This window comes from Protopterus annectens, chromosome 10.part0 (genome assembly GCF_019279795.1).
Source record: "Protopterus annectens isolate FY-2018-M chromosome 10.part0, PAN1.0, whole genome shotgun sequence".
In the NCBI taxonomy this organism is placed as follows: domain Eukaryota; kingdom Metazoa; phylum Chordata; order Ceratodontiformes; family Protopteridae; genus Protopterus; species Protopterus annectens.
The window spans coordinates 259,793,200-259,815,650 of NC_056744.1; positions in this window are offsets into that span (position 1 = coordinate 259,793,200).

The following is a 22,451-nucleotide window of genomic DNA, read 5'->3' on the forward strand; positions in this document are numbered from 1 at the left end:
TCCTGGTTTTGTAATGGTTGAAATAAGATTTCAAGTTTTACGTTCTGTATGAACCATACATTTGTCAGGGATAATCCTAGCAACTTCTGGATCACTCTGCAAAATATTCCAATGAGGCTGTACAATATTGACAAAACCAATGGTGTTTCTCCCATAAGTTGTTGTAAGTCTAAGTGGTTTAGATGATGTATTGGCCTTATCCTTATCCTTATATTGAAGCAACTGACTACGCTCCATGCCTTGCACCTGACTCCTAGCATTTGCTACAACCCCTTCCTTATAACCTCTTTGCTTGAACCTATGTATAAGGTCCTCCGAATTTTTATGATATGTTGAATGTTGTGAACATATCCATTTAGTTATGATGAATTGGGATTTCGGGATGTTATTGGCTATGTGTGGAGCATGAAAACTTGTAGCATGCAGCAATGAATTGTACTGAGGGAACTTCCTATATGTCTCACTCTCAAGTGTGCCATCAGAGAGTTTCCGTATGACAACATCCAAAAAAATCATCCTATGGGTATCATGTTGTTCCGTAAACCCTAGACCCCATTCATTGTTGTTCAAATATTCTACAAAAGCCAACAAACTAGACTCAGTACCCCTCCACACTAGCCAGATATCATCAAGATATCGTCTCCAAATATCCATTTCTGAAAGAAAAGTATTTCTTGTGGAATCATAGATTAACTTATATATTTGGAGACGATATCTTGATGATATCTGGCTAGTGTGGAGGGGTACTGAGTCTAGTTTGTTGGCTTTTGTAGAATATTTGAACAACAATGAATGGGGTCTAGGGTTTACGGAACAACATGATACCCATAGGATGATTTTTTTGGATGTTGTCATACGGAAACTCTCTGATGGCACACTTGAGAGTGAGACATATAGGAAGTTCCCTCAGTACAATTCATTGCTGCATGCTACAAGTTTTCATGCTCCACACATAGCCAATAACATCCCGAAATCCCAATTCATCAGAACTAAACGGATATGTTCACAACATTCAACATATCATAAAAATTCGGAGGACCTTATACATAGGTTCAAGCAAAGAGGTTATAAGGAAGGGGTTGTAGCAAATGCTAGGAGTCAGGTGCAAGGCATGGAGCGTAGTCAGTTGCTTCAATATAAGGATAAGGATAAGGCCAATACATCATCTAAACCACTTAGACTTACAACAACTTATGGGAGAAACACCATTGGTTTTGTCAATATTGTACAGCGTCATTGGAATATTTTGCAGAGTGATCCAGAAGTTGCTAGGATTATCCCTGACAAATGTATGTGTTCATACAGAAACGGTAAAAACTTGAAATCTTATTTCAACCATTACAAAACCAGGGATAGGAGGGGCAGGGATAAAATACAAACTACCATTTCTGGACACAGTCTGTATGGTTGCTTCCCCTGTGGTCATTGTGTAAATTGCAAATATATATGTACCACAAAGGAATTTTCAAGTCGCAACTGTTCAAAGGTCTTTGATATTAATATCTTTTGCAACTGTAGCAGTGATTGGGCCATTTATATGGCCACATGCAAATGTGGTGCATTTTATATTGGTCAAACTTCCAGATGTTTAAGGTTACGTATCTCAGAACATTATAGTAATATTAAACAGAAAAAGCTTACGAATGCATTGTACAAGCACCAGTTGTCACACCCATCAGCAATATTTCTATTCACAATTATTGATGTGATTCAGGGTGACCGTAGAAATAAAATTGGTTGGCATGAGATTTTAAATAGAAAAGAAAAAAAGTGGATCATTAAGCTGGGTGGGTTTTTCTCTCCAGGACTTAATGAATATTTATAAAGTTTCCACCAATGGGATTGTATGCTTACATATTTAATGGGCAGGAAATACTTTGAGTTTTGATACACTGATGAAGGCTGTGTAATTTACCAGCCAAAACCGGTATGTGTTTTTTTCTGCTGTGATGCTTTAACTTAATACAGTTTTTTGATCACTACTTGCTGGCTCCGATCTTGTTTTTTTGTTGATATACTACTAAAAATCAACTGTTACTATCAACATATTATTTATATATCTTAAATTTTAAAATACACAAATGGTTCTCTCTGTTGCAAAAACTAAATACTTTTCAAATAGAACAACCCAAATGAATAGAGAATAAGTTAATAAAATTAAAATGTTTTAATGATTAAGTGCTTTTGACTTAAATGTGGCCTTCTTCTGAATCAATTTGAAATGAACAGTGACAATGAATTACGTACACCCACTACTTCTCACATGACCAATTACATAAAAATCATCATTTAACAATATAAATGATTTCTCAGAAAAAAATGCAAAATATAATGTGTATTATTTACAATTTTTAAAGTTAAAATTCCTGTTCAAAACCACCTTATAATTTACATTGATGTTTAAACCTGGTAAAATGTGTGCATTAAATATAATTTGCTTCTTAAGTTCTTTATATTCTAATTCTCCCTCTTTATCACCATTAAAGTCATTGGGAACATAACCTATAACATGAAATAAACAGATTTTGAACTGATTACATTCTATAGAATGTTTTCCTATGGCATTATCGATATTTTTGGTTTTGCTCACATAATGATGTCCATATATGTGTTTCTTTAATTCCCTATTGGTCTTTTCTATGTAAAATGCTTCACATGTTGAGCATTCCACTAAGTAAACAACATATTTATATGAAAAAGGGAAACATCCAGGAACACTATATATTTTTTTCTGTTTCTTTGTCAATAAAATATGGACTTTCTGTTAAGTATCGACACATAGAACAATTTTGATATTTGAAAGCACCCTTTTTATTTTAGGTGTATGTTCAGCAATCGAAAAAATATTTAATCTAATGGCTGTACATTGATTGAAAATTAGTCAATGAGCAGCACTTTTAACAAACAGGGATGTAATTGAAAATAAAGTAATCAAATGGCCATAGTCAGCCAACATAAAGGGACAACAGTCTACTACTAGATTACCAGTAACTTAGCTTTAACAGAACATGCCCTTTCCCCAATTTAATGTGACTTCGGAGTTGATATATATATATATATATATATATATATATATATATATATATATATATATATATATATATATATATATAATTAGCCAAGGGTGTGGCCTGTGCAGCCAGAACAATGTTTATGTGAGGAATTTCACCCCTACACACCCCTACATGGGGGGGGGGGCTGTGTCCAACATACTCCTCACTAATAATATACCAACTCCAAGGTTGCATTAAATTGGGGAAAGGGCAAGTTCTGTTAATGCTAGTTACTCATAAACATGTAGTAGGTCACAATCTCTTTATGTTGGCCAATTATGGCCATTTGATGAATTTATTTCCAATGACATCCCTGCTTGTTAAGATTACTGTTTGTTGACTAACATTCGATGTACAGACATTAGATTTAATATTTTTCGATCTCTGAACATAGACCCTTCTATTACCATTAGTAGTTATATTTTCCTTTTCTAAAATATTCTTAATATTACAGTGTTTTGCTAATAAATGATGGTTTTAAACCTGTAACTTTAATAATGTCTTTATCAACACCAAATATTTTCCACTTGTTTTGAATGTCCATCTTAATGGCCTCACTGTCTAAAGAATGTACTAATGGCATTGATACTGTCAAATCTTTATTATTACTGTCATTCCCTTTTTTCTCCCCTCTAACAAACTCTTCTCTGGTTTTAATTTTGATAGGAATTGGGTACCCTCTATGCAAAAACTCTATTGGGTAATGCTACTGAAAAACTGTCCACTTTTCTAAATATATATCTTAGCCATTAAACATCCATTTCCTTTATAAACACCCACATCTAAATAATTAGTATTGTTGTTTCCATAAGAGTGGGTACATATTAAAGAATTAGTCACTTAGTTCATGTGAAGCAAAAAAAACATTCAGGCTGCTAAAATCGTTAGACAATATTAAAAAGTATTAGCAATACAATGCTTGAAATATTAAACTATTTAGACTGAAATATAAATTCAGGTTCCCAAGCAACCATGACAAGTTTCCATAGCTTGGGTCAACACAAGCTGACTTGCCCACCACCCCTGATTTTGAATAAAAATCATTCCCTCAGAACTAATAAAACCAAATGACAATGTAATATTGACTATTGCTGTAATCAATCGTACCTTTGCTGTAGAAAATGCATTTTTGGTGCAGAAAACTGCTTACCCATTCTAAATCAGTGACCTTTAGACTCATAGAAAAGAGAGAATTAATTCTACAGTTACTAAAATATTGTGTTCTATAGTTGTAATACTTTCAAGACAAGCTGCTTTTACTAAAGTAATATGTTTTCTATAAAATCACCATAGACTCTGTTTTGAACACCTCACTTGTAATAATCATTCTGTGGTGGGAGTCCAGCAAACATTTATGCATCTTAGCCACTTCAAAGTATAACTTATCCTTGGATTATCTGCCTTAAATAGTCTGAGAACTCTGCCAAAGTTCCATCCATTAAACCATGTGCCAACCATTTCCCTAAACATGAATAAAAAAAATCTGCATGCTTTCTGAATTTCAAACAACTGAACTTTCTGATAGTCATTCTTACTGCGTGCCCCTTTTAAATTGTTATTAGAAGTATGTCTCATTTTTTCATCCTCTAACATCTTAATATGCTCTTTAGAATACAAATTCTTAAGTAATTGCTTTTGTCTGCTCACCAACTAATACCATAGTTACTAGGAAGTATTTTAACTGCCTCCCTATTTTTTTCTCACAGATACATTGAAGGACATTCAGTTCTGGGGTATGTTTAAATTAGTAACATTGCAATAAAAAGATTTATTTATAGTATTGCCAGTCTCAAAATGTTCTTTTTAAGTAAGCTAGGTTCAACTTTTGCTTCTATGGTATCAAAATACTAATATTTTAAACAATGACAGCTCTTGTTGCCAGAATAAAGGGGAAATTTACCCCTATTTTTGTTTTTATGTTGAAGTAATGTGAGTGATATAGATTTAATATCTTGAGACAGTAGTTTTATGAAAAATCATTAAGAATATCAGCACCTGTTGAGCAGGTAGTTCTTGCTATGTTCAATCTCCATTCATTACCTGTTGAAATACGTCTGCATTCTGATTGATTATCTGTGAATCTGTCTCTTCACACCTGGATCCCTACTGCTCCTCTCTGTTGAGGATAATTGGGAATACATTGCTACTGGTAGTACAATTGTTACACCATTTTATCTCCTATATGCTAAGGTGAACGTCTTTTTTGAGCATTGCTTAAAACTAATAAAAAAGCCACTCACTTGGATTTTTTGCATTTGAAAATAAATTATTTTTCACAGCATTCATATTTGTAGTAAGGGAGGGAATGGAAGGCTTCAAATTATTAAAAGCATAGTCATTCTATTTTCATAATAGTTTAAATTTCTTTCAAAATTCATGAGCTTTAATTGCCTTTAGAGCCTATTCTCTTTAATGGTTTTCTCCTGTACCAGCTGTATTTTAATATATAAATTTGCTACTGATGCTCTGTCTTTGATACTGTTCCACGTTTTCCTTTATTGACCACATGATATATAGTCATCTGAGCATAAGATCATGTGATTTTTCTTAGCGTATTTAAACAACCCTTTTTTAAATGTTTGTTCACAATCTAATGAAGTCCGTAGGGATGAAAGTACATACTGTGTGAGTTTGTGATGTACTTTTAATGAATAATTAAAAAATATGGCTATTTTTCCAAGCAAATTTTGTATTTAATGCAAAACAATCATTCTTATCATTAAACCAGTTGTCTCCCATTTTTTTCTACAAGGGGTTGAGGTGTCCCATTAACTGTCACCACCTCTCTAGATTCAGTATCAGTCTCCTACATTCTTCAACAGTTACACCTGAGTCCCCCAGATCTTATGTCACACAGTCCTTCCATCTTGTAGTGGGGCATCCTTGTTTCCTCATGTTTTCTTCCGGTCCCTCACAAATCTTCTTTACCAGATCATCTTCTGATATACTGCATGTGAAGGCTGCCAGCTTAGCTAGATAGAATTTTGTAAATAATTCTATGTTATTGTAAATATTAATGTAATCCACAGGCTTGTTCTACAAATGTAAAGAGAACTATGTGTTATGATTAAACTATATGTTGTACTCAGCTTCAAAAATGTAACCACAGTGCACCCTGCTGGAGGAAAGCTGTTAAGTAAAAAGAAGTTATGTCTTACCATAACGTTCCATCTGTGTTGTAGATCTTTGTTCATTCATTACTATTAGGACCTCTGTTCCATCCTTGGAACCGATATGGCTGTTTCTAAGCTCGTGCCAGCCAAAAACTCTCAGCTAAGACATACCCATAATGCCCCTATACTAGTTACTCCAGATCAAGTTTGCTTGCCCCTATATAATAGATGTAGTAAATAGAAAAAATAGTAGAAGGCTCTGTCTGAGACAATACCCTAACCGGGAGTTCCTAAAGTCCACCAGGAGTCCGGGTAGGGGGAAAGAGGGGGGGAGTAATGAATGAACAAAGATCTGCAACACAGATGGAACATTATGGTAAGACATAACTTCTTTATCTGATGCTGTAAATCTTTGTTCATTAATTACTATTAGGACTGAGTCCCCAGTTACTTGAGTCCTGGGTGGCCCTACGGAAGGATATTCCTAAGCACCATAGAACCAAAAGATGCTCATCCCCTGGAGGTCAAATCCAATTTGTAATGAGAGATAAAGGTATGAGGTCTTGCCCAAGTGGCTGCAGTGCAGATATTATCTATAGAGGCTCTGGAATAAAGTGCTACAGAAGTAGAAATAGATTTAGTAGAATGAGCCTTTATTCTTGAAGGTAAGGATAGCTTATTCTGTTGGTAGATAAAGGTAATGACATTTCTAAGCCAGGAGGATAAAGTCACTTTGGAAACAGGTTTACCCAATCTGGGTCCTGCAAAGGCCACAAACAATTGATCTGTTTTCCTGAAAGATATAGTCCTGTCCAAATAACAATGAAGCTGCCAATGCACATCAAGCTTCCCTCTATTAGAATGCTGAGGGAAGAAAACTGGCAGATCAATAGATTGGTTAATGGAAAATCCAGAAATGACCTTGGGCAAGAAAGAAGGGTCAGTACAAAGGGACACCCTATCCATGTGGAAAATCAAGTAAGGTCTCTTGACACTCAATGCCTGCAGCTCAGATACTCTTCTTGCTGAGGTAAGTGCTACTAGAAGTAAGGTTTTCCATGACAAACTTTTTAAATCAAATGACTCAAAGGGGCTCAAAAGGAGGACCTGTGAGAGATTGAAGTACCAAAGTCAAGTCCCTGAGTTCTAAGGGAGGCTTGACCAGAGGTTTAACATATAATACTCCTTTCAAAAAGGTCTTGCATAGGCGGTGTGACATAATCAAAGAATTATCAAGTCCGTTATGAAAATTGGTGATAGCTGCTAAATGAACAGTGATCATGTAAAAGAGTAGTCATGTATTGTAGGATCTTTTGAATAGGCATAGAGAAAGGGTCTACATTCTGATCTTTGGCCCAAATAGAAAACCTAGTCCATTTACCAGAATAAACTTTCCATGTGGAAGGTTTGTGTGAAGCCAGAAGAATTTTACAAACAGGAGATGGGATGTCAGGCAGCCTGGCAATCACTGGAAGTGGAGGAACCAAGCTGTGAGCTTGAGACTGTGGAGGTTCAAATGAATCAGTCCCTGAGGATGAGGTAACAGGTCTTGGGAATGATCCAGGATTCACGGGGTGTGAATCAGATGAGGCCATAGAAATGGGAACCAGACTTGACGGGGCCAGTAGGGGGCAATGAGGATCACTTTGCTTCTCAACCTCTAAGCTTTCTGGAGAAATTTTGGAATGAGGGGAAATGGGGCAAAGGTATACAGAAGACCTGGGGGTCCAATTGTGTGTTAGAGTGTCCCTTGGTGGTTCCCCCTGAGGGGGGATCAGTGCAAAGTAGCTTTTGCATTTGTAGTTCAGGGGGGAAGCAAACAGATCACAGCAAGGCTTGCCCCAACATTGGAAGATCCGATCTACTGTTGCAGGGTTGAGGAACCACTTGTGAGGCATCAGGATGTTCCTGCTCAAATTGTCCGCAATAAGGTTGGAACTCCCGGGAATGTGCATTGCTATAAGAAAGCGGTTGGAAGCTATCACCCAGAGCCAAATCCTCATGGCTTCCCAACACAGGGGGTAAGACCTTTTTCCACCTTGCTTGTTGATATATCAGATGACTGACATGTTGTCTGACTGAATTGCAATGGTCCCAGAGGGTAGGGATGCATGGAAAACTTGCAATGCTAAGAGGACTGCCCTCAGTTCCAGGACATTTATGTGCAAATTGGCCCCCTGGGGGGACCAGGTGCCTTGGATTGTTTTTCCCTGGAAATACCCCCCCACCCTAACAGGGAAGCATCCGTGGTCACATTGGCCGTGGGCTGGGGAAGACAGAATGATCAACATCAAAGATTCATTTGTGTCTTCATCCACCATAGCATTTCTTCCTTGCAAAATTGTGTAAGATGTATCATGTGGTTGAGTGGGTGAGTTAGAAATGACCATTGTACAGAAAGGAGCCACTGCAGGATTCTCATGTGCAGTCTCGCCAGTGGTACTAATGTAATGGCAATTGCCATGGAGCCTAAGAGTTGCAGTACAAGACATGCTGGTACATAGGTCTGAGGAAGAAGATCTTGGATTTGGTGTCTTATTTTTGAAAGCCTGTGAGGGGGGAGAGAAGATTGACAGGATGTTGTGTCGAAGATCGCTCCAATAAATTCCAGTGTCTTCATTGGGGACATTTGAGGTTTGTCCTTGTTGATTGTAATCCCCAAGTGGAGATCGAGATCTTGAGTGTAAGAGAGGCTGTGGACTAGGAGATTCCTGGTCGGAGTGGTAAGGAGCCATCTGTCTAGATAGGGAAACACCTGGAATCCTTGTAGTCAAAGATGAGCTACCACAACTGCCATACATTTGGTGAACACTCGGGGGGGGGGGGCTGTCAAGAGACCAAATGGCAGTGCCCTGAACTGGTATTGATTGGCTCCCAGCCAGAAGTGGAGAAACCTCTGGGAGTGGTGATCCATCTTTATGCAGTAGTATGCATCCTGGAGGTCTATATAGCACATCCAGTTGCCCCTCTCTAGAAAGGGAAGAATGGATTGTACCGTTACCATCCGGAATTTTTGAGGTTTGATAAGTTTGTTCAATAGGCTGTGATCCAGGATTGGTCTCCAGTCCCCTGTCTTTTTTGGCACTAAAAAGAACCTTGAGCAAAACCCAGATCCTGTCTGGTCTGGTGGGACTGGTTAGATGACTCTTTTTCTTAGCAGCTTTTCTATTTCTAAGGCTGCTAATTCCCTCTGATTGTGTGGTACATCGTGGATTCATTTGACAGGTCTGGGAATTAAACTGAATGGTATTTGGTAGCCTCTGGATATTATTCTCTGCACCCAAACATTGGTAGTAATAAGATGCCAGGCTGGTAGGTGTAGAGAAAAACAACCCTTGATTGCTTCCAGAGGAAAGCAATTGGGCCACTGATCAGGAGCGCTGGTAGGGTCTGCTGGAGAAAGAATCTCTAGCGCACTGGTTACGCTGAATCCCTCTACCCATAAAGGGGCGTCTTCCATATGCATTGCCCTCTCTGCCCCGGGGGGATTGTTCACCATGAGTATCACAAAAAGATCCTTGGGATTTCTTGAACCACATTTTTCCTCCCTTTTGGTTCCTGGAGTAGGACCTCTGGGGGTTGGAAAAGCATATACCCACAGCAGACAAAGCCTTTCCATCTTTCTCACTACGTGCAAGTATGTCTCGTACTTTGGGTCCAAAAAGTGCAACTTTGTCGACAGGTGTATTGACAAAGGAAGATTTAAAGGGGTCTGTGAAGTCACACAACCGTATCCAAGAATTACATCTCATGACAATGCCGGATGCGGCAGCTCGAGCTGCCCCCTCAGTGGTGTGAGATATCAAATGCATCAAGGAGTTTGAGATGGATTCAAGGGTAGCTAGCTGCAAGCCGACAGTATTACGCACCTCATCAGGCAGTACTCCCACCAAAGAGGAAGGCATTTTGGAAATTAGGTCTCTTTGGAGTTGAGTAAAGTGTGACAGATAGTTCAGCCACCAAATGGCAAAGGTTGCTGAAGCATAGGTCCACTTTCCTAGTCTGTACATGGTCTTGGACTCCCTGTTTGGAGGATGGATAGTGGAACTATCTTCTGCCTTTTCCCTCTTGGTGGCTGTCACCATGACCATAGAATCAACTGTCAACTGCTTGGACCAGTGAGGCTGGTCTTCAGGTGTAGATAAAATTTTGTCTGGCCTCCGGGGGACAGGTTCTACATTGTCCGTGGCCACCCAGGCACACTGCACAATGAGTTTAACAAGATCATCTGCCGGTGGGGTCACCCAGGAAGTAGATGGCTGGGCATGGAAGGCCTGCAAAAACACTGATTCCTCAGAAGAAGGGTTAGAGGACTTCCAGTCACCCCGCCACTTCAGAATTTTGAGAATGTCTCTGAATGAGATGTCTGATAGATTCCTCTGGGGATGCGAGGTGCTTCCTCTTGCACCATTTCTTACCAGGTGGCTTCCCAATGGGATCTTCTGAGGAGGACTCAAGTGAAGGGGTTTCCTTCAAAGGGGGTTATTGTGGATCCCATGCTTGAGGTCCCAAAATAGTGGGTTGGGAGAGGTGCATGCTAGGGGGGTTTCTGATTATGATGTCATTGGTGCTGACTGTGAGCCTTCAGAGTGAAGGACCCTCTCCATCACCTGGACAGCAGGGCTGCCCAAAGAGGGATGGGAGCCCAGAACTGGGAAGGACAACCTCAGAACCGGGGTCACACCCTGCCCTGAGGAACCCACTTTCAGGGTGGTCAGTGCCGACAGGGGAAAAACTGCTGTCGGAGCCGAGACAGTATGCACCGGAGTGGACATCAGTACCGGGATCTCCAGGATCTGGGTAGAGGCCAGAGGAGCATAAACAGGGGAAGATGTAGTAGAAGATTCCGGGCCAAGAGGGATGGAAGATCTAGCTGGAATGGGCAATCTCCTATCTGCCCGAAGCTGGTCCACAACCCGCATTAGATATAATTCAGAAAAACTCCTAGTGGATCTAAAGGAGGTTCCTGAAGGAGAATCAGGTTTTTCTAGAAAGGGGCTAAACCTCTGCCCCAAAAAAGGGTCATAAGTTGGAGAGTATCTTGCCCTTGGCACATATTCAAGTTTTGGAGCCAATGGAGCCAAAGAAACTGTCGGCACCATGGCCAGGGATGGTGCCGAAGCAGGTACAGTCATCGGAGCCAATGTTGGATCCAAGAATGGCACCGAAGTCAGTGGTGCTGAGGTTGGAACTGAAATAGGGGGGGAATATCATGGATGGCACTGAGGGAGAAGATATAGAGCCTGGTGCTGAAGATGTCTGCTCCGAGGTCGACGGCAAAGCACGGAGCAGACTTGGTTCTGCAACTGACAGAGATGCAGGAACTAAGTGACTCTGTTTTTCCTTATGTTTTTTGGTCTTTGGAGGGGGCGAGACCTCCGACTCAGACAGAGCCTCCAAAAAAGGTGTCTCGATTAAACCTTTTAAAATAAGTTTATTTTTATGTTCTGCTAGGGTACGATTACTAACACTAAGACAAATGTTACGTTCCACTTTAATATGATCCATGCCCAAACAGTAGACACAACGAGCATGTGTATTCAAGTTAGGCATCTTATACCCACACTTGTCACATTGTTTGAACCCCAACTTAGCTTTGTCTGACATAGTAAGGCAACAAGGCTATCCTACAGAAAAAAACAAAATAAGGGAGAGAAAAGGTAAGAGAATACCAACAATGGTATTTAAAAAATACCACAGGTGGTAAGGAAGGGCCTGACAAAGGCAGGAGAGAGGGACAGTACCAATAATGATAGAAATTAAATCACCAAGGTAAAGGGTAGGGAATAGAATTAGGTTATAGGTGACAGTGAGAAAAGGCTAAATTGACTAAAAAAATAAACAATTTCGAAGAGAAATTGTCTTAAAAATAATTTTTTACTTAGCTTTGAGAGAGATGGCTAGCACATCTGACTAGGAATGCAGCAAACAAAATCTGGTGTAACTAGGAGAGGGGCACTATGGGAGTGTCTTAGCTGAGAGTTTTTGGCTGGCATGAGCTTGGAAGCGGCCATATCTGTTCCGTGGATGGAACCGAGGTCCTAATAGTAATTAATGAACAAAGATTTTCAACATCAGATGGAATCTTACAACTGTGTTTGATTTGAAACTCAGAGACAGGATGTCTGGACCAGGAAATTTTTCTATTGCTTTAATTTAAGATATAATTACTAAGGTTTTACATGTAAAGTGTCTTTTATTGCTGTGGTTTCCTAGCAGTTGCAAGATCAAAGAAATGTTAAGATTTTAAGTTCTGTGAGCCTGGGAAATTAAACCAAAGAAGTGTCAAGAATGATGTAATGTGAAATGACTCAGCAATACTGTGTTATCAATTTAAGGCACAGTGGTGCAGCGGTTAACGTTGTCGCCTCACAGCAAGAGGTTCTCCGGTTCGATTCTCGGCTGGGGTGCCTTCTGTGTGGAGTTTGCATGTTCTCCCTGTGTTCGCGTGGGTTTCCTCCGGGTACTCCGGTTTCCTCCCACATTCCAAAGACATGCATTTGGAGCATTTCTCCCCGGGCCTCCGCTGAAAACAGGATCTGTGGATCCTAGTCGGACTTTCCCGGTCAACAAATGTTAAATAAATAAATAAATAAATAAAATAAGACTTTCTCAGAGAGAAAGAATAGAACATTTTGGATTTTGTCTGAACATGAACACATCAACTTACCAGCACTCTGCCTTTGCTCTGTAAGTAAGATATTTATTTACAACAGTGATTTCTCTTAGAGATAGATAGAAATAGCCAGATTAGTCTAGCCATTTTCTATATTTATGTCAGACTATTCTACAGTATTATTTTAAAGCATTTTCCTATGATTTCTGAACTGTGTAATGTCATTGTAGTGAAGTAATAAGTATTGCTTGTGTTTTTATTATTTATTGTTAGATATTATTAAACATTTCAACTGTAGCCATTTTGTGTAGAGATAATCTAAGCTCTAGAGTACTTGCATGTATTTAATGATATTGTCCAAGCCACTCCAATAGCTTTAGCCCTGGGTCACACTTACTATTTGTATAACAGTAATATGACACAGTGAAGTTGTTCACCCTTTGGAAAGGGCCTTATTAGTAGCTGATAAGAGTAGTTGATAGCAGTGATTACTACCTTATAGCCTGGCAGGAGAGGGCATAGCTGGAGAACCTGTGCCAGCCTTCCCCATGAGTGTCTGTGTGGTTGTATATAAACCAAATCTCAAAGAGTGTGTGTGTGTGTGTGTGTGTGTGTGTGTGTGTGTGTGTGTGTGTGTGTGTGTGTGTGTGTGTGTGTGTGTGTGTGTGTGTGTGTGTGTCAGCTACTTGGGCAGGGACATGAAGCACTTGTTGAACAGAGAGGGTACTAGAGTTTTTGGCTTGACTACTTGGCTGAGATCTGGATCCTATAGCTGTGCTAGTGAGGAGTGTTATTGGGGACTGAGAGAGAAAGGGAGAAACCAGCCCCAGACTGACTGTGATCTTGGTGTGCTCTTAAGGGAAATTGCACTTTACTGTGTGTGTACTTGTTATACTTCCCAATATGCATGATCCTCACTGGTGTTAGTGGCGGGGATTGAGGGCCCTTGATTACTGGGCCAGTGTGTGGGTGTCATGTATTAATTGTTATCTCCCTCCCCCAGAGAAGTCAAGTTAGTTTTGCAAGTGACCCTTGAGAAATGTTGCTTGAGAGGGTTAGGGCTGTCGGAATATACCTTATCCCATTCCCTGTCTTGGGAACCCATCTACATTGGCATTGCTAGCCCCACTGCAGTGTTGCACTGACATATCATATGCTTGCAACCCATCTTAGCAACTTGGAATTTTACTGGCTGGCTCGGTGTAACCATGTTAGGGGATTGTGATCTGTAACTACAGTGAATTGTCTTCCATACAGATAAGGCTGAAGTTTGTGCAGTGCCCACACTATGGCTAGACATTCCTTTTCTACAGCTGAATAGCATTCCTCCCTGGGTTGGAGCCTACAACTGAGTTAAACCACTGGGTGCTCTTGTCGCTCTGAATAAATCTGGCTAAGTACAGCCCCCACAGCATGGTTCAAAGCATCCACCTAAACAACAAATTCTTTGCTGTAATCTGGATTGGCTAACACAGGGTGCCCTCCCAAAGCTTCTTTAAGCTTCTGGAATGCCTGCTCACATGCTGTCATCCACACTACATTATCTGGCCTGTTTTTTTCTTGTCAGGTCTGAGAGCGGAGCAGCTATGGTACTATAACTGGGGACAAACCTTCTGCAATACCCTGCTGTCCCAAAGAATACCCTCACTTGCTTTTTAGTTAACAGGTGAAGGCCATGCCTGAATGGCTTCCACTTTGGCAAGTCCTGGCCTGAACTTACCAGTCCCACTCTATGTCCCAGGTAAGAGACCTCTGCCATATCCACCTGACATTTGCTGGGCTTAATGGTCAACCTTGCCCTCCGCAGTCTGCCCAGCACCTCCCTTACATGCTGAAGGTGCTTTTGCCAGGAATGCCTGTAGATAGCAATATCATCTAGGTAAGCAAGTGCAAACCCTCCTGCTCCTGCCAGGATATGATCTACCAGCATCTGGAAAGTTGCTGGGACATTCTTCATCCCAAAGGGCATCTTTGTGAACTCATACAAGCCAAAAGGAGTCACAAAGGCTGACCTCTCTCTAGCACTGGGAGTCAAGAACATCTGCCAGTAACCCTTGGTAAGATCAATGGTTGTAAGATACTTAGCCCCACCCAGCTGCTGTAGGGCCACATCTGTCCTAGGCATGGGGTAAGAATCTGACTCTGTGTGACTATTTAATTTTCTGTTGTCCTGGCAGAACCTGATGCTGCTATCCTTCTTTGGCACCAGCACCACTGGAGAGGCCCAGGGACTGTTGGACTCTTGAATTACCCCTAGTCCCAACATTTCCTGTATCTCCTCCCTCAGAGACTGTTTGACTCTCTCAGGAACACTATAAGGGGCCTGCCTAATAGGTCTTTGGGTCCTGTATCCACCTGGTGCTGCACCAGGTGCATGCACCCTGGTTTCCCAGTGAACATGTCTCCAAACTCCTGTAACACTGCTCAGATTCCTCAAACCTGGATAGGAGATAGCTGCTGCCCCTTTCACTGAGGTGTCAGTTCAAGCCTCACTGAGAAGATCAGTCACCAGATCTCCCTCAGACTCCTCCTGCAATCCACTGCAAATACTCAGCACAAGGGTCTCCCTATCACGGCAAGGTTTCATCATGTTAACATGGTACAATTTGTGCCCCTGCCACCTGCTAACAGTTCTACCAGGTAGTTAAAATCACTTACCTTTCTACCACCTTGTAGGGTCCCTCTCAAAATGCACGCACTCGAGGCCCTTCTCAGTATGGAGAACATCGATGTCTGTGCTGTGACAGAAACCTGGTTCAAGGCTCCTGAGAGCACCCCAGCACTATCAGGTTTTACCTCATATCATGCGTTCCGGCCCCAAAATCCGGACAATACCAAGAAAGGAGGGGGGGTATCCATATTCATCAAGGACACCCACACCTCAAGACTGGTGGCAATGCACGATGCATCGGAGACCATCCAGGTGCAATTAACCATAGACAAGACTGCTCTGCAAATTGTAGCATGTTACAGGCCACCATCACAAACTCAGGAACCTCACATGGCTTTCCTGAAAACACTGGAGGGGATAAATGTATCTCCAAACACCATCATACTAGGTGACTTCAATTACCCTAATATAGACTGGGAACACTACTCAAGCCCAAACACCCTAGCCCAAAAGTTCCTGGAATTCATAAACTCAAATGCCATGGAACAACTAGTCACCATCCCCACAAGAGGAGAAAACATACTTGATCTCATCATCACGAACATGGGAGCACAATGTTCAACACCGGAAGTATACCCCTCACTGGTGAGATCAGATCACAAACTAATCTCGCTGGAGGTCCTCATCCCACCCCCACCTGAAATAAAAAGACCACAGTAAAGAACTTCTCGAAGCCGACTTCACACTTCTAAAGACTAGTGTGGTCTCCTTTAAGGCCCGAAGCGGCGGAAAACACTACTCAAGCCGCTGAATCACTTACAAATGCCTTCTACCAGCACCTGCAGGACTGCATGGATAAGGCAATCCCAAGCAAAACAAAGACTCTTTGTACCAAAGGCAAGCGTCCAGTCTGGTGGACCCCAGCCATAAACAAACTCTACAACAAAAGGAGGAAGCTACTACAAGATAGAGCAAAATCCTTAAAAGGTAAGACACCTTTGATCACTATAAGTAAAAACTAAGAGCTCTCATAAAATCATCCAAAGCAAATTTCGAGAGAAAAATAGCTAAAGACTCAAAAGACAATCATAAGGCCTTCTTTAGCTATGTTAGAAACCTGGGAGGAAACTCCCAGATATGCTCAGAACTAGTTCAAAATGATGTGAAGATTACTGATCCTACAGACATTGCCAACATACTGGCTGACAGGTTCAGTGCAAACTTCTCCCCCCCAAAAGGAGAGATATCTATACCAAACGATTGCAGCCCCCCAAACATCTCTAACGCCCAAGTGAGAACTGCTCTTTAAAAAAGCAAAAAACACAGCATCCATGGGACCTGATGGTGTCCCCGGCTGTGTGCTCCACGAACTAAACGAGGAATTAAACCCACAGCTAGGACAGCTGTTTAATCATAGTCTCACCTCTGGATATGTACCCAGGGAGTGGCGCACTGCGACTGTGGTCCCACTTCACAAAGGCGGTGCCTCCACCGACCCTGGAAATTACCGGCCCATTAGCTTGACAAGCCTTATCTGCAAAGCCATGGAGAGGATCATAATGGACCTCATAAATAAAGACATAGGGAATTTGCAGACTTTGGATCCAACCCAGTTTGGCTTTGTCAAAGGCAGATCATGCCTTTTAAACTTGGTTGACTTTTTTGAAACCATCACCAAAGCCATTGATGAGGGAAAGGCAGTCCATACAGCCTACCTCAATCTGGCGAAGGCCTTCGATACAATACCCCACTCAGGTATCATTGAAAAACTCATCAGCTTAAATGTTAACCCATACGTCACAAGATGGGTTGCAAACTGGCTGAGTGACAGAACCCACAGGGTCAGAGTTGCTGGCGCCATGTCAGACTCAAAGCCTGTCACAAGTGGTGTCCCACAGGGCTCAGTCCTGGGCCCACTCTTGTTTGGCATCTACTTTTCCAAAGTACAAGCAAACACAGGAGGGTTATGGCTGACAAAGTTTGCAGATGACTGCAAACTGGCCAGAGTTGAAAACACATCTGACACAGATATCCTTCAGAAGGGTCTCACAGAAACGGATAACTGGTGCCAGAGCCATGGCCTAAAGTTAAATGCCAAAAAATGCATAGTCATACCCTTCGGGGAAAAACAAGGTTAGCCCTAGCTACCATATAGGTGGCAATCCACTGAGCACAGAAGAAGTTATCAGGGACCTGGGGACCCAGGTTGACAGTAGCCTGTCATTCGACACCCATGTAGCTAAAGTAGTTAGGAAGACCTTCTACATTGCCCACCTTATCATGAAGGGATTCACATCTAGATCAAGGGAGGTCATAGTCCCCCTATACTCATCACTCATCAGACCAATGATTGAGTACAATGCCCCATTTGGAATGTATCTGACCCGACACTTGCAGCAGCTGGAGAGACCACAAAAGTTCCTCACCAAAAGGATAAAGTGTCTCAAAAATCTGTCCTATGCTGCCCGACTGAAAGAACTCCAGCTCTATTCAGTAAACGCCGCTTGCTCAGAGGTGACCTTTGCCTGACATTCAAGGCCATGTCAAACCCAGATTTGATGAATATGCTTCACCTCACAAAATCTAGATCCGTCAGAGCCACAAGGGCGGGAGACTTAAACCTCGACACGGCTATTAATAGGACGTGCTGGAGGGATAGATTCATCACCCAAAGACTCCCTATGCTGTGGAACAAAATCCCGGTATATGTGAGGCAGAGCACCTCGCTGGCCTTGTTCAAGAGAAATCTTGACCAATGGATGGGAGATCGCAGATATACCCCAGGGATTACCTCAGTGTCACTGCTTGACAGAGGCACAGCAAAATAATGGGTATAGTTCCCCATACTAAAGGGGTGGCGTAAGCCACAAAACTATGGGCTAGGCTTGTAAATGCCCTCGGGCAGATAGCCTAGTATGAACCTATGAACCTATGAACCTATGAACTGCCTGCAGCTTGCTGTGTCTGATAGAAATGAGAGCCATTACCTACAGCCCTATAGCATACTGTCTAGCTCAAGCATTCCTGTCATAACAGACATTTTTCTGCTGTTGGGTTTCTGCCAGGTTCTCCTGGACCAAGCCCAAGAGTTACCTGAACGTGTATGACATTTAGGACATATGCTACAACAGATACATTGTGAGATTCACACTCATCTTCCCACTCATCTTGAATTAAATCTAGAGGTCCTCTCACCCTCTGCGCATACAGCAACTCAAAGGGTGAAAAACCCATGGATTCCTGGGGAACTTCTCTGTAAAAGAACAACAGATGGGGAAAATATTTATCCCACTCCCTCTTAAACTGGTCTGCAAATTCCCGTAGCATGAACTTGAGTGTAGAGTTTAACCTCTCAATAAGACCATTAGTCTGGGGATGGTAGGGGGTAGTCTTCAGTTGCTTCACCCCACAGTACTTCCACAGACAAGCCAGGAGGTCTGACATGAAATTGGCACCTCTGTCAATCAGTTTTTTTTTTGGGAAACCTACCCTGCTGAAAACCTCTAACATAGTATTTGCCACCTTTTCTGCTCAATGGAGGACAAAGCCACTGCCTCAGGGTATCTTGTAGCATAATCTACTACTGCTAAGATATACCTTTTCTTTGTGGAACTTGGGGTACTCAGAGGCCCCATAATATCCATAGCTACCCTCTGAAATATCTCCTCAATCATAGGTAAAGGCATCAAAGGAGCTCTCAAATTGTCTCCTGCCTTGCCTACCTTTTGGCACTGCTCACAGGTCCTGCAGTACCCTGTTACATCTCTGGAAATTCCAGGCCAGTAGAGGTTTTGCATAATGTGTCTCTTTGTACATGTTATGCCCATATGACCTGCAAAGGGAATATCATAAGCTGTGGCAAGAAATGCCAGACAGTAGGCTCTAGGTACTACCAACTACTACCAACTACTGTATCCTCTCACCTTCTAGCCCTCCCTCAGGGGTCCACTCTCTATACAGTAACCCTTTGTCCCAATATACAGATTTCCCTCTCCCTTGAGAATCAGGCACCTCACTAGCTACCTGCCTCAGGCCTTGCAATGTAGAGTCTGAGAGCTGAGCCTGTCTTAACTCTTTCTTTGTAACCCTTCCCAGCTCCTCTTCCACAGGATGTATGGCATGTTCTGAAAGTGGTGCATCACTGTCAGCCTGCGTACTACTAGTCACCTCTACTTTTGCAGTCATTGTGTCCAGGGAAACATCTGTACCCACAAGCAGCTGTGGCTCACATTCAGTCTCATTGTTACATTGTAGCTTCCTCCCTAACGTAACCAGTTCACCAGTCCTGGCTGCAAGTATGCAGTCTGACTGGGTCTCTCCCAGGCTACCAGACCCACATGCTTATCTCCAAGCCTGGCTGAGTGTAATGCATGAGCACATGGTACTGCATTATCAATATCATTCCCTATCAGGACATTTGTAAGGATATCCTTAAACACACCTACTTGCTGGCTTCCTTTTCCACCCTCCCATCAAGGTGAACTCTAGCCAAAGGTATTTGGAATGGGGTCCCTCCTAAAGCTCTGACTTGAGTAGACTGCCCAGGCAGTGCTCCTCTGAAACCATTGGAGGCTTCACAATGGTTAGGTGAGAGGCTGTGTCTCTCTTATCAAATGGCCTATTTGCCATTCACTACGATAGGATATAACCTCTGGTAGTAGTTTGGTACTCTTGTTGTTCCAAGACACCCTACTGTTGGCATTTTGTCTTTCCCACTTACTGGCTCCCTCATGTTTGGTTCCCCACCTTGCCTCTGTGGACATCTATATGCCAAATGGCCCCACTGGTTATATTCAAAACATTTAACCTTAGGTCCTGGACATGTACCTCAACTAGTGGCTTCCCCTATTACTGGCAGATTCTGTTGGGGCTGTCTGAGTTGCCCTGCATGGGATCCCTTAGACCCATGAGCAGTACTGGGGGTCCTTTTCCTGTGCAAGGATGCCCTACTTGCAAGGTATAGGTCTCCCTTCTTCCCCAACTCATCTAAAGTAGTACATTGTCTATCAGCTAACCAAATCCTCATCTCCTCAGGCAAAATGCTTAGGGCTTGTACAATCACCAAAAGGTCTGCCAGCCCTTCAAAAGTGGTGACCTGACATCCATTCACCCACCTATGAAAATAAGTGCTCAGTTCAGCACCATATTCACACACACTTTCATCTGCCTTGCATCTATACTCACAAAACTTTTTTCCTATAAGTTTCAGGTGTTAGCTTAAAAAATTTTAACAAACAAATCTTTACAGTATTATAGTTAAAACAATGTCAGATAATTTGGAAAGTACATTTACAACTTTACCATGGAGTAAGGGTGTCAGAAAACGTACACAGAACCTCTGGTAAACATCATACTGTTTACATACCCTCTGAAACATATCAATGAAACTGTAAAAATTATCCCCCTCTGTAAACTGTGGAAGACATTTGCTGACCTTTTGTGCTTCTGGGGTCTGGTTACTCCCTTCCCCATTACCTCCATGACTCTGGGAAAGAGTCAGCATCTCTTTTTCATGCTGCCTCTGCCTCTCCTTCTCCACAGCTTCCATTTCCAAATGCCTGGCCTCCAACTCAAGTCTCGTTAGCTCCAGATGGATTTTTAAGTCCTCTGCAGAAAGGTTGACCTGTCCATTCTCTGAGAGTTGTACATCTCTATGGCCAGTCTAATCATCCTCCTGATTTCTATTTCCTGATGTAGCTGTGGCCAAAGCTGCAATCATGTCTGCCTTAGTCAGTTTTCCATGCACCAGTCCCATAACCTAGCACATATCAGCCAACTGGTTCCTTGTCAGCTTGCCATACTCCTCTGCTGACATGCTTGCCTGGTCTTCCTAACTAAGCTAACAAAAGAAATAAACAATTGTGATCGGAACTCTGAATATTCACTGCATTGCTGATTTAAAGTACAAAAACACATTCAGTGATCACTATACACAAGCTACAGGAAATCATTATTCACACCACTACAAGCCAGTTAGTATGTGATGTGGATAACTCGCCACTATCAAACAATTAATATTTGATGTGGATATCCCATCACTCCCAAACAATTAATATGTGATGCCCATGCACTGGCCCAGTAATCAAGGAGCCTCAATCCTCACCACTAGCACCAGTGAGGATGTGCACGTTGGGAAGGATAACAAGTGCACACACACAGTAAAGTACAATTTCCCTTAAAAGCACACAGATATCACAGTCAGTCTGGGGCTTGTTTCTCACTTTCTCTCCAGATCCCCAATAAGACTCCCCAGTGGCACAGCTATAGGGTACAGATCTCAGCCTAGTGGTCAAGTTAAAACCTCCAGGACCCTTTCTGTCCAACCAGTGCTTTGAGTCCCTGCTGAAGTAGCTGACACACACACACACACACACACACACACACACACACACACACACACACACACACACACACGCATGCGCACACAGACACTTTATGATATGAGTTATATACAAGCACACAGACACTCCTGGTGAAGGCTGGTACAAGTTCTCCAGCTATGTCCCTTTCTGCCTAGGCTATAAGGTAGTAATCCACTGCCACAAACCACTATTTATCAGCTACTAATAAGCCCCTTACCAAAGGGTGTCCAATTTTACTGTGCAATATTATTATCCAATTAGTAAGTGTGATGAACAGCAAGACTACTGGAGTGGATTGGACAGTATCACTAAATACATGAAATGTACTCTAAGAGCTTAAAGTATCTCTACACAAAACAGCCACAGTTGAAAGGTTTAAAAATATTTAATAATAAAGAATAAAAACACAAGACAATACTTATTACTTCAACACAATGACATTACAGAGTTTAGAAATCACAGGAAAATGATACTGTAGAATAGTCTGACATAAATATAGAAAACAGCTAGACTAATCTGGCTATTTATATTTATCTCTAAGAGAAGTCACTGTTCTAAATAAATATCTTATTTAAAGACTAAAGGCAGAGTGCTGGTGAGTTGATGTGTTTAGGTTCAGATAAAATCCAAAATGCTCTATTTTCCCTCTCTCAGAAATTCTTAAATTAATAATACAGTACTGCTGAATCATTTCAC